Raw genomic sequence first — 17,207 nt, 5'->3', positions numbered from 1 at the left:
ACTGAGGTTTATACTACGTAAAAACTACACTGACAAACACCACACCAACATTATTTATAAAATACAATGTGATAACTGCTACGACTTCTATATTGGAGAAACAAGTAGAAAAATAGAAACCAGATTCAAAGAACATAAAAAGTCACCTTCACACGTTTTCACTGCAAGTCAAATAAACACAACATAACCATAGAAAACACTCAAATACTAAATAAAGAAACAAACATAAACAAACGCAAAATTAAAAAAAAAGCCTTACTCATACAACAACTTAAACCCAAAATAAACCAATACAAAGGAACACCTTTATACCTATATTAATATAATAAAATAAATAATATAAAATTATATATTAAAACATCTAACACCGCCCTCTACATTCCGACACTCAGTTACACAACCTCTTCCAAACATGTGGTCAGCTTCCGGTCAGTTACCTCTTTCTTTCTTTGTGAACCTGACGATGACCGAAGAAGGTCGAAACGTTGTTCGCCCTTCTACGTAAAATATTTTCTCGACCCAAATGAGCCGTTTTTACATATATATTTCAATACAAGTGGGTTTTCTCGTCATCATTGATAATTAAGGTTGTTTTTTATTAGAAAACTGGGACTACTGTAACTTATGTGAACGTAGGTATTTCATGCTGATATTCTGAAACTACATTAATGTAGACCCTTTACCAACGTAGTTGTGCCCGGCATGGCCGAGCGCGTTAGACGTGCGACTCGTAATCCGAGGGTCGCGGGTTCGCATCCCCGTCGCGCTAAACATGCTCGCCCTCTTAGCCGTGGGGGCGTTATAATGTGACGGTCAATCCCACTATTCGTTGGTAAAAGAGTAGCCCAAGAGTTGGCGGTGGGTGGTGATGACTAGCTGCCTTCCCTCTAGTCTTACACTGCTAAATTAGGGACGGCTAGCACAGATAACTCCTCCTGTTTGGGGGTTGTGCAGTAGGCTAACAATCTACTCACTTAAAAAACCAGCCATTGCAACCCTATGTTCCTTCATGGAATCGAGAGGCATAATAATAATAATAAAATAAAAACAACGTAGTTAATTACAAAACTCCTCTTTCTCCTGACTTGTTTCTAACATTGATTCGTTCTGGATAATTTAAACGCTTCCAAACTATTTAGTTGTAGCGCCCTCTTGTATCTTCATTCAAAACTCCGCTTGAAAGATTTAGAACGAGACTACAATTACATAAAAAAGTTAAAGCCCAGAAAATAAATATTTTGGCTGTATATATAAAAGTGAAAAATAGCTAAAAATAAACACTAAAAAAACAAAAGTCTTACTTACTGTCTAAGTAACTGTTACCCTACTCAGTTGCTTCTGATGTGCACAGTGGATGCAAATATATATATATATATATTGGCTAAGAAGTATAAATGTAAATATGCAGGCCCGACATAGCTAGGTTGTTAAGACGCTCGACTCATAATCTGAGGATCGAGGGTTAGAGTCCCCGTCACATCAAATATGCTCGCACTTTCAGCCGTGGGAGTATTATAATGTGACGGTCAATCACACTATTTATTGGTAAAAAAGTAGCCTAAAAGTTGGCGGTCGGTGGTGATGACTAGTTTTACACTGCTAAATTAAAGAGGGCTAGCGCAGATAGCCCTCGTGTTGCTTTGCGCGAGATTCAAAAACAAACAAACCAACAGCCGCTTGTACACAATACAGTTTAATTTCAAAATCACATACATCCCCACCTCGGTGGTTCAGCGATTACTCTGGGTGCTTATAATGCTAAATATCGGGGTTCAATACTTCAGAGGGACATAGCACAAATAGCTCATTGAGTGGCTTTGTGCTTGAAAATACAACAAATAAAAAGTCATATATATACACGTAGTCAGGTGTTCTCAAACTTTATATTTCGGAGCTTTCCAACCAACGAACTTAATATAAAAGGGAAAATAAAATTGCGCTTTCCTTAGAGCATGCGTCTGGTGGTTAGATCGCTCGACTCGCAATTTGAAGATCACGCGTTTGAACTCCAATCATCGAACATATTCGACCTTTCAGCCGAAGATCATTCAAATGTTAAGATCAATCTCACTATTCCTTGGTGAAATTGCAGCATAAGTTTTCTGGTGGGTGGTGTTGACTAGCTGCCTTCCCCTCGTCTATCACTGCTAATTCGTCCCCCACTAATAGAGCGGTAAGTGTACGGATTTATAACCCTAAAATCAGGAGTTTGATTCCCCTCGGTAGACTCATCAGATAGCCCCATGTGGTTTTGTTATATGAAAACACACACTCACTGCTAATTTAGGGACGGCTAGCCCTCGTAAAGTTTTGCGTGAAATTCAAAACAAATCAAACCAATTCCTATTTTACGATTTGCAAGATTACGCGGAAAACACAAAGCAACTCAAGTACAAGACATCATGGTTGCCATTTGGTAAGCTAAACAATATATTTGGGATATTGCTTCTATTTTATTTGGATGATTTATTTTCCAAACAGGCCCGGCATGGCCAAGCGTAATCTGTGGGTCGCGGGTTCGCATCCCCGTCGCGCCAAATATGCTCGCCCTTTCAGCCGTGGGGGCGTTATAACGTGACGGTCAATCCCACTATTCGTTGGTAAAAGAGTAGCCCAAGAGTTGGCGGTGGGTGGTGATGACTAGCTACCTTTCCTCTAGTAAATTAGGGACGGCTAGCACAGATAGCCCTCGAGTAGCTTTGTGCGAAATTTAAAAAAAACACAAACAAACAATTTTCCAAACGTCAAACCTTTCTTTAAAAGCGAAAAGAAAGAAGAAAAATCAGGGTAAACAGTTGGCGCCAACTTACAGAAGTTATTGTTGTTTTAAATGCAACGCTCTTGTGAGGAATGGAATCCCGGATTTTAGCATGACAAGTCCAGGAATTTTCCTTTGACTCAGCGAGAGATCTATAGGAAGACGCGCCTCACAGCGCTTCAGAGTTTGAGAACCAATAATCCAGTCAAACTACATCACTTACCCTTTAATTGTATACGTATTTATAATCTCTCTTTCTAAAGTTCTATATCTAAATGGTTTACAAACGGCTTCCAATTTTCATAGGCTGGATAAAATTATGATTGTTTTCATACACGTGTCTCACACATGCTAATCTAAACCAGACAGAAAACAAAGAACCAGTTGTCTGATGAACTGGTTTTTCTATCTTTCTAACCCATTCTTTCTTACTCTAATGATAAGGAATTTTATTGTGTGATTCAGCAAATGAGTATTTTCATGAGATAATTTTTATTCAGGACAAATGGTAAGAAGTTCCAACGTGATACTTTCAGTTGTTAAAAAGAACGTTATTAGACGGTGTTTTATCGATAGGGCACTTCGGTGGCGTGTGCCAGGTGTCGGGTCCGAGTCCCACTCATGGAATAGTTAGAAAGAATCGGTTTACATATTTTCTTTGCCATGTAACAATTTCTGTAAAACGGTATTGTTTGACGTAGAACTCTGCAGTATCGTTTTCTATAAAAAAGGTATTGTTTGACATAGAACTCTGTGTTATCGTATTCTGTAAAAGTGTATTCTTGAATGTAGAACTTTGTACTTTTGTATGTGTAACAAAATAATCTCGTGAGAACTTCTGTTTGTTGCTATTATTTTGATATTTTAAGTTCTATGTGTAACCAAGTTTACAATTGTACTTATCAGTCTGAAGAGAGGTACGTATAAGAGTTTCCATGTAATATACGATATTTTTTGGTTCAGTTGTTTTACCTGAAGTGTGGTATTGGTCCAATTCTTGGTTCAGTTGTTTTACCTGAAGTGTGGTATTTGTCCAATTCTTGGTTCAGTTGTTTTACCTGAAGTGTGGTATTGGTCCAATTCTTGGTTCAGTTGTTTTACCTGAAGTGTGGTATTGGTCCAATTCTTGGTTCAGTTGTTTTACCTGAAGTGTGGTATTGGTCCAATTCTTGGTTCAGTTGTTTTACCTGAAGTGTAGTATTGGTCCAATTCTTGGTTCAGTTGTTTTACCTGAAGTGTGGTATTTGTCCAATTCTTGGTTTAGTTGTTTTACCTGAAGTGTGGTATTGGTCCAATTCTTGGTTCAGTTGTTTTACCTGAAGTGTGGTATTGGTCCAATTCTTGGTTCAGTTGTTTTACCTGAAGTGTGGTATTGGTCCAATTCTTGGTTCAGTTGTTTTACCTGAAGTGTGGTATTGGTCCAATTCTTGGTTCAGTTGTTTTACCTGAAGTGTGGTATTGGTCCAATTCTTGGTTCAGTTGTTTTACCTGAAGTGTGGTATTGGTCCAATTCTTGGTTCAGTTGTTTTACCTGAAGTGTGGTATTGGTCCAATTCTTGGTTCAGTTGTTTTACCTGAAGTGTGGTATTGGTCCAATTCTTGGTTCAGTTGTTTTACCTGAAGTGTGGTATTGGTCCAATTCGTTCTTACTTTATTTTTTTTTTGTCTTTACATACATGAGAAAAAACACTACAAGAAATATACAAATAACAGTTAAAAACGAAAGTCAAAATAAGAAGCCTTATAACCCATATATTTTCGAAAGGTAGACAGAAAGGTTTACCTTTGAAAGAATGCTCGGGTTATAGTTTTTTTTTTCTTTTTCTTTAAATGGTATTGTAAACTTACATCTTCTCCTAACGTTGTAAATAAAGATAAAATAATCCGAACGATAACTTAGATTCGAAACAGATTCTGATACAAGATATGTTATTTTAAAAGAATAGTCCGTGCCAAAGGTGGAAATGCTAGAACTGGAAAACACGCGTGTTTTATTTTTGTAAAGAGCAAGGGAAAGCGAACATAGGTGAAACGGATGTGATGGAAAATCCACTGGCAGCACGTGGTGATAAAGAAACGCAGTTAATTGTATAAACCGGATATGCTATGCAGTAAAGGCAAAACTATATAACCCTAGAATTAACTGTGGATTGTTTCAGATTTTTTAAACACATTTTTTCAAATCATTTATACATTTTATGTGAATCTGCGACTTGTTAATACAGATGGCGCTTAACGTCTAGAGATAAAAAATATGAGACCCATATTAACAGGTGAAGGGTTGGAGAGGTGGTTTATAATTTAAACATAATTGAGGCAACTGTTTCAAATAAAACTAGAAGCAGTGACGTAGTTGACAACGCCAGTCAAATATCGATTTACAATACAATTGAAGCAATCTTGAAAATTAATTTTAGTGGTTCTGCTTTTAAGTTGCAAAAAATTACAAACATGTTTCGGGAATATCTGGCAACTATTTACTCGGTTGTTTTAACAACTAGGCCCGGCATGGCCAAGCGTGTTAAGGCGTGCGACTCGTAATCTGAGGGTCGCGGGTTCTCCGACGCGAGGCAACGCAGTTGCTGATTACCAAATTTGCGATAAAAAAATAAATGATGGAAAAAGTTGATTTCTAAGCTCGAGCAGACCACAATAGTTGCTCACCCCTGGTGTATAATACTGATGACCTGATAAAGAGATATTTAAAATTACCAATTCGATGACCAACCCAGCTATCACTACAAAGGTAGTTGTCACCCACCCGATGAATCATAAGCAACAAAAGTAAAGTACAGACTAGCTACGGATATGGAAAAAAAGTTTATCCCACTAGCGATTTTGTTAAAAATTAAGTGTAGACAAATTTGACACAGAACACGTAATTGTTGGCCCGGCATGGCCAGGTGGGTTGAGGCGTGCGACTCGTAATCTGAGGGTCGCGGGTTCGCATCCCCGTCGCGCCAAACATGCTCGCCCTTTCAGCCGTGGGGTCGTTATAATGTGTCGGTCAATCCCATTAGTCATTGGTAAAAGAGTAGCCCAACAGTTGGCGGTGAGTGTTGATGCCTAGTTGCCTTCTATCGAGTCTTACACTGCTAAATTAGGGACGGCTAGCACAGATAGCCCTCGAGTAGCTTTGTGCGAAATTCAAAAACAAACAAAGAAACTTTAACAACACGCGAGTCACACGCTCAAAATCATTAATACCGAAACCAAATCAAATAAATATTGCTGGGCTTCCTGTGTATTGTTCAACGAAAATTAACTATTTCGCTCATTGTTTTATCAGTTCCTCACACTTCCTACTGCCAGAAGCAAACACATAGAATTATTCAATATGGTTCAGTATGTGAACTTGAACTAACAGTTAACCATGAACGAACCAGTTGGTATTTGAGACCTAAACGTGTTATAGGCTAGAACACATACACGGAATAAGTCCCCAATTTTACCGCTTAGCCACCAGAGGGCAATAAAATAGAAAGATAAAATGAAAATCTAAGTTTTATGAGCAGAGATAAAAACAGTATTCACACCAAAAAAATATCGAGTATTACATGTTGACGTAACTCCCTCTTATTCGAGGTCTAATATGCTGAATGAATAGTTTGTTTTTTTTAAATAGGTGATTCGGCGGGCATCAAAGCACGACAGTTTTATTTTATTTTACAGATATTTAGAATTATTTTTCGAATATAACTTAGTTTCGATTTTCTAAGCTTAAACTTCAACCTAACTGATGAAGCGATGTCGTCTGCACTGTCGCTTGTTGACTTATTTAATACTTAAGCAAAACACAAATTTCAGTTGAACATATTACACACGGATATTACACTTTGTTTATGTGTTTGTGATTAAACACAAAGCTCCAAAATGGGCTATCTGTGCTCTGCCCACCACAGGTATTGAAGCCTGGTTTCTAGCGGTATAAGTCCGCAGGCATACCGCTGCGCCACTAGGGAAACCACATATTACAGCACAATAAGTGTTATTGTGTTAGCTTGCCACCTGTAAACAGTAACAACTATCTTCCTAATTGCATGCAATTTCGTTTACATATATTTTATTTGTTTGTTTCTGAATTTCACACAAAGCTACTCGAGGGCTATCTGTGCTAGCCGTCCCTAATTTAGAAGTGTAAGACTAGAGGGAAGGCAGCTTCGCGGATTCGAATCCCCGTCGTACCAAACATGCTCGCCCTTTCAACCACGGGGGCATTACAATGTAACAATCAATCCCACTATTCGTTGGTAAAAGAGTAGCCCAAGAGTTGGCAGTGGGTGGTGATATCAGACTAGCTGCCTTCCCTCTAGTTTTACACAGCAGAATTAGGGACGGCTAGCGCAGATAGCCCTCGTGTACCTTTGCACGAAATTAAAAAAATAAACAAAAAACAAACAGTTACATGAACGTATGTCGTAGTAAACTGATAAAAACACGTACTAACGTTAAAATAACAAAACGTAGTTTACTTTTTGTGCACGAGATGACGTTAGAATGCAAACACATTTAATACAATTTTTCTGTATAATGAGGATAACCTTGTAAACGATATATTTTATTCACAGAATATTTGTTATTTTAAAACCATGTCCTTATTTCTGTGTTAGCATTGAACAAAAAACAATAATGATTTTAGGCTTGAAAGTCTAAAACCTATATTAATGATTTATTTGTTAAAATGGCCGTTAAAACTTTAGAAATAAATTATCATTAACTTTTGGACAGAGCAAGCCATTTACAAATATCATATTAAGACGATAATGATTATATTTTACAAAATAATTTAGTCGACTTTAGATATAGTTTGAGTAGGAGCATGCTTACTCATAAAACAAATCAAGAGAAAATAAAAGCGTGTAATAACTGTAATAAACTTATATGCAAAAAAACGGCTCGTTTGGGCTGAGAAAACACTTTACATAGAAGAGCGAACAACGTTTCGACCTTCTTCTGTCATCGTCAGGTTCACAAAGAAAGAGGTAACTGACCGGAAGCTGACCACATGTTTGAAAGGGGTTTGTAATAAACTGTTTCATTATTTGAGTACCGTTGATATTATCAGTTGTTTCATTCGTAATCCCAGTAATATCTCACGAGGTTCAACTACTTTTAGAAGGCTAAGATTAGTGCCAAGTCTATATACGAAGATATTAATACATTTTATAACCGTTGAATAAAACATACAGATATTAAAAATTATAATAAATTATTGTACTTTTTTATATTGCGAACCTACACAATGAGTTAAAAGGATGAAACTTTTTAGGGTGGACGGCAACTGCCTGTTGTGGAGACACAAGTGTAGAGAAAGACGTTTCGAGAGTCTTCCGCCTTTCGTTTACACTTATGTTTCCACAACAGGCAATTGCCGTCCATTCTACAAAGTTTCATCATGAATACTCTGCCTAAACAATCTACCAAAGAGTTAAAAGAATTTGTTTACTGCGGGGAATTTAACTCTCAGCTTTTGTCATTGCAAGTACGTAAACTCACCACTAACTCACTGTGGAATAATACTCATTCAAAGAAAGAACGCTTTGGTGTTTTTTTTTTTACTTCGCGCAAAGTTACACGAGGGCTATTTTCGCTAGTCGTCCCTAATTTAGCATGTAAAGCTAAAGGGAAGGCCGCTATTTATCACCCCCCCCGACAACTCTTAAGCTACTATTTTATCAACGAGTAGTGGGAATGACCGTAACATTATAGCGCCCCCACGGCTGAAAGGCTAGCATGTTTGGTGTGACGGGAAATCGAACTCGCGACCCTCTTATTACGAGTCAAGTGATTTAACCCCCTGGCTATGCCGAACCAGAAAGAACGGAATACAGTGTTACTTACAGCACAAAGTATTTGTTTACTGTGTTGCCAATGATTTCTTCCATGGCCGATCGCAGCTCAGTAGTTAGAGTGTCAAAGCTCTTTGGTTCGTAGCTCAATATCGCAGGAAGAAACAAAATTATACTCTGCACTTTGCGGTCATGCGTACGTCATAAAAGTGACGGTCAACTTCCATTATTTGAAGAGAGTAGTCTATGACCTGACGGTGAGTTTATCACTTTAAAGTTAGAGAGGGCAAGCACAGATAACCTTTGGTAACTTAGCGCGAAAGTGAATAAACAAACTTAAAAGGCTTATTGTCCTTTCTCGAACTGTCCCCTGCTAGTACAGCGGTATGTCTTCGGATTTACAACGCTAAAATCAGGGGTTCGATTCCCCTCGGTGGGCTCAGCAGATAGCCCTTTGTGGGTTTGCTATTGGAAAAACACAAAAACACACTTTCTCGAACTAGAAATTAATATTCAAAGCAGTGAGTAGTACGTTCTCTTTTTGTAGCATTCTGATAAAAAACCACAAAGAGAAATACATCATGCTAGAGAAGTGGTTGGACTTAACAGAAATTGATCACTCTTCTCTTTCATTCCTGAGTAATTATTGTTTAATTTGACAAATAAGGTGATAAATTTTATTTACTATCGAATACATTAGATTCTAAAATAAAATTAAATTTAAATTAAAACCTTATAGTATCACACAAGTCAAAATACCACGTGCAGAACAAATAGTAGCTTGTAAAATAAATTTAATAACTTATACACATTCAAAAATAATTTATTATTCTGAAGATATTTTAATTCGAGAAAGAAAGTAATTTTAAGATGAAATATTTTATCTTTTATTTCTAAATATTTGAATTGTTTTATATTTTTATAATTATATGGTGAAGGATGTTACGGTAGTTAAGAGGGCGCAACCATCTGTTTTGTGGGTACGATGCAGAGTTGACAACGACGGCAGGAATTGGTTGTTGAGTTTATTACTTTACGTGAGTGAAAGTACCGGCTGTGTTGAATTTGTAACTTCGTAGATGCCTAATTTTGGAACTTGATTGATGATATTAATGACTTACAACAAGTAGTTATTTTACCGCTTGGATGTTGGTGAGTAGATTTATCTTTGTTTTTCTTTTGTAATATTACTATGTAAACAGTTAAATTTGAAACTAACTTTACTCAGGCTATTTTATAATTTATTGTGTTATTTGTAATTATCAATAGTAAAACGAATAGCATGCGTTATCACAAAGATAAAAAGTGACGCAAGTTGCAAGTAATATTACTAATTTTGTTAGATTAAAATTAATTACTTTTACTAGCAGTGTAGTATTAACACTGTCATAATATCAACTTTAAATTGAGGTTATACTTGTACATCAAAAATTTTAAAATCATAGTTAAAGAAATAGTTTTACTGTTAGGCCAAAATCTGCAGTGTCGGTTTATACTTTACTACTACTAGTAATAAAGCTAGTAACGTCAATAATAACACTTCAAATTCAGTTTCAACTGAATAAGGCTTATCAGTATTCTAACTACTATAGGATTCAAATTTCAAGTGAAACATGAAAGATAACCCTATACACACATTGATCTATCGAACAAAAATTTTAAATAATTCAAATTAATAATAAAACATATCGTATTATTTATATCAGGCAACCAACTCATAATTTTCTAAGTGTACTTCTCAACTAGAAAAAAACAACTTAATGTGCCGATCTTTCCAAAACAAAAACCATTTTACTTGTAAGGTTAATGCATCAAACGTATGTTTACAGTGACTTCCTTCTACCATCCAAATAAAATATTCATGAGGAAAAGTTGCAAACCCTTAATATTAGGTGAAGCAAATTTCCTTGACTTTGTAGGAAATATAAACAAAATAATTTGAAATATCATGCTTTTCTTTTTTAGACAGGAAATATATATATATATATAGTTTCTGCTTTTTTTCACCTACTATATTATTATTGAAAGATATGACAAAAACTGTAAAATATATTTTGTTTTTCTTAAGAGAACATGCCTATCAACAGTTTTTTGAGCATCATGTTAATAACTCGTGTTTTTATATTACAAACTCCCATAAATAGAACCATCTCAATTTGTGTTCAACTTACCAACCAGACTGATATGACACTTGTATAGATGGAATAATTCAAAATAATAAATGGATACTAATTTCTGTATAATGATTATTTGTGAGTCACAGTAACGAGTTGAACAACCTTGAAATAGTTGAAAATAATGAGGAATGTTAATGACAATATTCTATGAATTTAGATAGTTAGAATAATTGTAAATACCAATTCCAGTTAGTTTATTTTCAAGACATTAATTGATTTAATCCATTCTTTTACTTAAGAATATCTGAAAGTAAAATGGAAATTGCTATCTCACATTTAGGCTTAGAGTATTGTGCATTGTATGCAGTGTTAGTTCACTTATTCTGAACATATTGTAAGTAGTGCTGAGATGAATATTTAGTTTAAGTTAAAACATGTTTGAGTGATTTGTCATTACTCTTTTATTATTGTTTTTCTTTTTAATATATATAAGAATTGAAGCTGGCTTGATTCAGGTATTTGTAGTGTCTTAGCAGTTTAGGTAATTTTTCTGTATGTAGTTTACTTGAGTAGTGGAGTTAAGGTTCATTATGCAGACTTCAGAGGTAATAATAAAATTTTTTGTAAAACTAGGTCAAGAATACATCAAAAAAGGAAGCTGTAGATCTCATTTCAGATCATATACTTGAGGAATGTTTTCTGATATGAGATATTGAAAGTTCTGGTAATTCACTTTCTTTTGTTTTAAGATTTTTATTTTTCATTCCACTGATAGTTGTAGCAATATAGTTTAAAACAAAAGTTTTCAAACTTTAGTATCTTTTGATATAAAATATTTTTCTTGCAAACTTGTCAACCGGTCAGAGAGTACAAGCTTTAAGAGTTTTAAAAACATAGGTGGGCTAGGTAGGTTCCACTTTTTTTTACAAGGTAATTAACTTGAGGAATGATCTGGGATTAAATGTTTAACTTTTCTTGGGTGTACCAGGACAACTTTTAAGGACCAAATGACTCTTGTGTTTAGAGACTTTTGTCATTTCATTATACATTATTCTTTGGTTTCAATGTTCTTTTACTCATGTTAATTGTGTGATAAATAATTAAGGTTTCTTATGTATGGACTCATCACTCAATTTTATAAACTGTAGATGCCACTTTTTGTATCCCAACTGTGAGAATACTTGAGTTTGGAGTCATTTAGTCTGGAGATAAAGATTTATTTAAAGTCAACATTTCATACCTATAGATATGCATAACACACACTGCTTCTTAAGTGCTTTATTTTACACTTATAACTCACTATTTATTTTGTTAAGTGCATGAACATGTTTAATTTGGTTTTTGATAAGGTGGAAAAACAATGGATCATTTAGCTCTTCAAGGCTGCCCTTGGAGAACCCCCCCTATACTTAAAAAGGGAATTTTTTTTTTTCATGAAATCATTAATTTCCTTTTTAAACATGTCTTAAGTGCAGTATTCACTACTGCTGATGGTAACTCATTTTGTAAGAAAATCATGTTGTTAGAAAAACAACTCTTCATTGTAGCTGAGTCCATATTTTCTAATTTTTGTCTTGTTTTATTGTCTTCAGAAGGTAGAAAGCAGAAGTTTTTGTCCTTTGATAATCTTGCAAAATTCAACTTTAATATAAAATTATTGGTTTGATAGATTGGGAATATAGAATAATGATTAACAAAACTTTCGTATGGTTAGAGGTTGTTCAGGGATAGGTGGATTGGAACTTAGGTGTAACAGGTGAACAGATTATGTTTTATTTGAGACTTTTGGTATTTATTGTAGCTTTCAGGATTCTCAAAAAGATCCAGTACATTACACTTGTATAGCTTGTTTACTAGAAAATAATATTGAAGTAAGTGTAGGAAAAGATCCAGTCCACTACACTTATGCATAGCTTGTTTACTTGAAGGTAATCTTAAAGTAGGTCTAGGAAATGATCTAGTCCACTACACTGTTAGCTTGAAGTAGGTCTGGGAAATGATCCAGTCCACTACACTGTTAGCTTGAAGTAGGTCTGGGAAATGATCCAGTCCACTACACTGTTAGCTTGAAATAAGTCTGGGAAATGATCCAGTCCACTACACTGTTAGCTTGAAGTAGGTCTGGGAAATGATCCAGTCCACTACACTGTTAGCTTGAAATAAGTCTGGGAAAAGATCCAGTGCCCTTCCCTGCATAGCTTGTTTACTTGAAGGTAATCTTAAGGTAGGTCTATGGAATATTGTATTGATAAAGGAGGTGAGAGTAAATATAGTTAGGGTGATTTGGGGGGATAATATGGGAGTTTTAGATTTACTAAAATGTTCAGTGGTAAAAAAATTAGAGTGATAAAGATGGGTTTAGTTAACTTTCACTAATAAATCTGAATATTTTTCTCCTTGTAATAAAACATCAGCTAATTTTGAAGTTATTTGATAAAGTATGTGGATAATTCTTTTCTGCCTAGGCTTATTGTTTTCATGATTAGACTTGTAAAATGTCATTTGTACTTTACTTGGAAACTTGTTGGCAGTTTGATATAACACTCATGGTTTTTTTTCTTTAGGCTACAGAACTTCGAATATGGCATTCTGGTTTACAAAGCAGTGCAAATGGTGTGTATGGGATTTTCCTGATGAGATTTAACATTAAACATCAGCCTTTAATAGCCTGATATGAAAGATTGGATGAGAATTTGTTGTTGAACATAAGAAAAGTATTGGTAAGTATAATTTCCTGTGATTTGTAAATGAGAAATATGACCTCATTTAGATATAAGTGGCTCACAAACATATCTGTGCTTATATGTGCATTTTTAGGAAGACAAATAATAGGAGACATTTTGTAAAGACATTGTTACACAAATTATCAGTGGAAGGGTTTGTAGTGTCATCCATGGATAGTTGCTGCTTTTTACACTGGAAATTACTTGATTGAATTTTAATGAAACAGAGAAGAATTTATCCAAAGTTCTAAGTTTCTAAAACTAATTCTACTGTTATTTATACCATACTAATTCTACTGTTATTTATACCATACTAATTCTACTGTTATTTATACCATACTAATTCTACTGTTATTTATACCATGCTAATTCTACTGTTATTTATACCATGCTAATTCTACTGTTATTTATACCATGCTAATTCTACTGTTATTTATACCATACCAATTCTACTGTTATTTATACCATACCAATTCTACTGTTATTTATACCATACCAATTCTACTGTTATTTATACCATACCAATTCTACTGTTATTTATACCATACTAATTATACTGTTATTTATACCATACTAACTCTACTGTTATTTATACCATACCAATTCTACTGTTATTTATACCATACCAATTCTACTGTTATTTATACCATACCAATTCTACTGTTATTTATACCATACTAATTATACTGTTATTTATACCATACTAACTCTACTGTTATTTATACCATACCAATTCTACTGTTATTTATACCATACCAACTCTACTGTTATTTATACCATACCAATTCTACTGTTATTTATACCATACTAATTCTACTGTTATTTATACCATACCAATTCTACTGTTATTTATACCATACTAATTATACTGTTATTTATACCATACTAACTCTACTGTTATTTATACCATACCAATTCTACTGTTATTTATACCATACTAACTCTACTGTTATTTATACCATACCAATTCTACTGTTATTTATACCATACCAATTCTACTGTTATTTATACCATACCAATTCTACTGTTATTTCCAGTTTTTCATGTTATAAGTTTTGAAACTGTAATATAGTTTATAATGCATGCCAAGATTAATACATGTATACAATTACCACATGTTTCCTCTAGTGGGATGCAATGTATATGAGGGGAAAATATAATCAGGAGATATTTGTTTTTATTTAGTACAATTTGTGTTTTCCATATTGCATTTCATATGTCAGCTACATGATGCATAACATCTAGATCTAAGTACAAAACATACTTGTAAAATAGGTATAAATTTCATGACATCAAGAAACTAATACGTTCACATAATGTCTGGTTACATCAGTTATAAATACATGTAAGTAGTTAGTCACTGAGTGAAATATTCAGTGTGTGATTGAATATGAAATTGTTCAAGAGAAGTTTGACTAACGTTATTCAGTAAGGGTTAGCACTTCTGTGAGCTAGTCAAGTTGGGTATCATTTATTAGGTTTCTAGTAGTTTCACCATTTTAAGTTGAAAAGCTTATTTGAAAACTTAGGGCTACAACTTACATCAAAGTAAACATAGCCTATAGTCAAAAGTTACTGAATAAATAAATAAATAAATAAATTATCATTATTTGGACTGAACTTAGCACTATTTTTGTCAGATAATCTGAAGAAGATCCTGTACGATTATAGAATACAACAACATTAACACAAGTTTCACTAAATATTCACCTCCTAAAAGTTGTCTGTTACTGGAGATTCTTGTTAAGTTCAAGTGAATAAACAATTAAATAAAAAATTAGATTTTAAAAATCATTCATCAAATGTATTGATGGTTGTAAGTTCAACAACCAGTGGGACAGTAATATGTTTGAAGACTCACACCTCTAAAAATTTGGTTTTGATACCTGTAATACAGCACAGAGCCCATTGTGTAGCTTTGTGTTTAATTCCAGACAAATGAATCAGTGTTAAATATTGTGTAGAAAATAACTTTCCATCCACTGTATTTTATTATGTACAATATATATATATACAGTTCTAAGTCCTTTGAAAATAATTTTATTATTTTTCATACTGAGAAAACATTGCAAGAGCTGGACTTTATTTGTATAACAACTACTTTTGTTAATTACATTATAAACTGGCTTCACCAATTGCATTCTCTGAAAGATAATTTAGTTGAACAATAGACCACCAGTATGCTGTTAAAAGTTACTGAACTGGGTTTCTGATGATAAATTAAAATACAATTAAGTTCTTTTTAAAACTAGAAAAGTAAATGTAATACATGGAACAAAGACACAAAGTGTTCACATAATGAAAGTTTATAAAAGTAATTTTTTTTTCTAAATCTATTTATTTCTGTAAGTGACAAAGCACAGAGCTGATCTTGCTAGGATGACTCATTTCTAAGAAGTGAACATACCCAATACACTGTAAATAAAGGTTTGCATTCTGTTTGTTTACTGATTGTATGTGAACTTCAAGGTGACATGCATCTCTTTCAGGTTGTTTTAAGTAAGTACCTGTTCTGAAATAAAATCTATTGTGAAGATGCACATACATTGTATGTCTGTATACATCTGTGTATGTTCAGCATTGGGAAATTACCTTATCCATTTGGTACCACAGTAGAGGTATTTTCACATGTACAACAAAGCCTCACCAGGTGTTTCTCTGTAGAAGTTAATACTAGTGTAGTGTTTGAATGCAACTGGATTCCAGTGGTACATATACATGTATAAGAAAACAAAATCTAGGAAAAATATAACTTTCACTATTACTGGGCTATGCTAATATCAACCCAGTAAGTTTGGCATTCCACAGACCTGGAGTTGTCTGCATTGATTACAAAATTTGTACTTAACACACACATATACATATCTGTTACATGAACAGAACTCAGCATTATGTTTTGTTCTTCTGCTGTATGAGTGATGATGAACTACATTTATTTTAAAGTCTCCAACATATTCATTAAGAAAGCTGAAACTTAATGTAAGATCCAGATAACAAGGGACCATTTGGTCCTTCAAGGCTTTTCCTGACCCTCATTCCTTCAAGAGAAACAAAATATAAAATTAAATGCATTCTTTATTTGCAAGAAAATTATTGACTTAAATTCTTGTAATGTGTGGGTTTTATCTACTATTGACAGCAATTCACTGTATGAACTAATCATGCTATTAGCACAAAATTGCACAGTGTTATACTGTATCTGCTAACTGAAAATGTATGCAATTTCAACTTATCTTCCTTTGTTTCACTTAACATATTTGTATCTACATTAAAACTTTCAGAGCTTTCACCAACCATGAAACATATCAACACATCTGGTGCCACATAATATTTAAGAGGTGTGGAAGAGCAGTCACAGTGCCCCAGAATGTCACAAGAGATAGTTGGCTGTGAAACATAATTTTCTCTGATCTGCTGGTGTGTCATATGGCCCTTAACTCTAAGTCCTTTGTGGCCTACTAGTGGGATACAAGGCAGTGGATGTGTTAAAATGTATATTTATTGCACTTCTAGAATTAATAAAGTTCTACTGTACATAAATGATGCTCAACAGCACTTGTGTTACACTAATAAACTAGTACATGTAATAGTAGTGTACTAACTGTAGATGATGTTCAACATCACTTATGTTACACTAATAAACTAGTGCATGTAATAGTAGTGTACTAACTGTAGATGATGTTCAACAGCACTTATGTTATACTAATAAACTAGTACATGTAATAGTAGTGTACTAACTGTAGATGATGTTCAACAGTACTTGTTTTGTTATACTAATAAACTAGTACATGTAATAGTAGTGTACTAACTGTAGATGATG

At 34.1% G+C, this 17,207-nt stretch overlaps 1 long non-coding RNA gene across 1 annotated transcript in view; it reads left to right on the top strand.

The window, feature by feature from the left end:
* LOC143230138 (uncharacterized) overlaps window positions 1–13,380 on the top strand; it is a 45,868-nt gene extending 32,488 nt beyond the window's left edge. Inside the window, exons 3-4 of the long non-coding RNA XR_013016262.1 lie at window positions 9,486–9,699; window positions 13,229–13,380. This is a non-coding gene — a long non-coding RNA (uncharacterized LOC143230138). The remainder of the gene's footprint in view (window positions 1–9,485; window positions 9,700–13,228) is intronic.
* Window positions 13,381–17,207: the final 3,827 nt, after the last annotated feature.

Source organism: Tachypleus tridentatus, chromosome 10 (assembly GCF_004210375.1).
Source record: "Tachypleus tridentatus isolate NWPU-2018 chromosome 10, ASM421037v1, whole genome shotgun sequence".
Classification (NCBI taxonomy): domain Eukaryota; kingdom Metazoa; phylum Arthropoda; class Merostomata; order Xiphosura; family Limulidae; genus Tachypleus; species Tachypleus tridentatus.
Note: the sequence above shows the minus strand (reverse complement) of the source record. Positions and strands in the feature narration are given on the sequence as shown.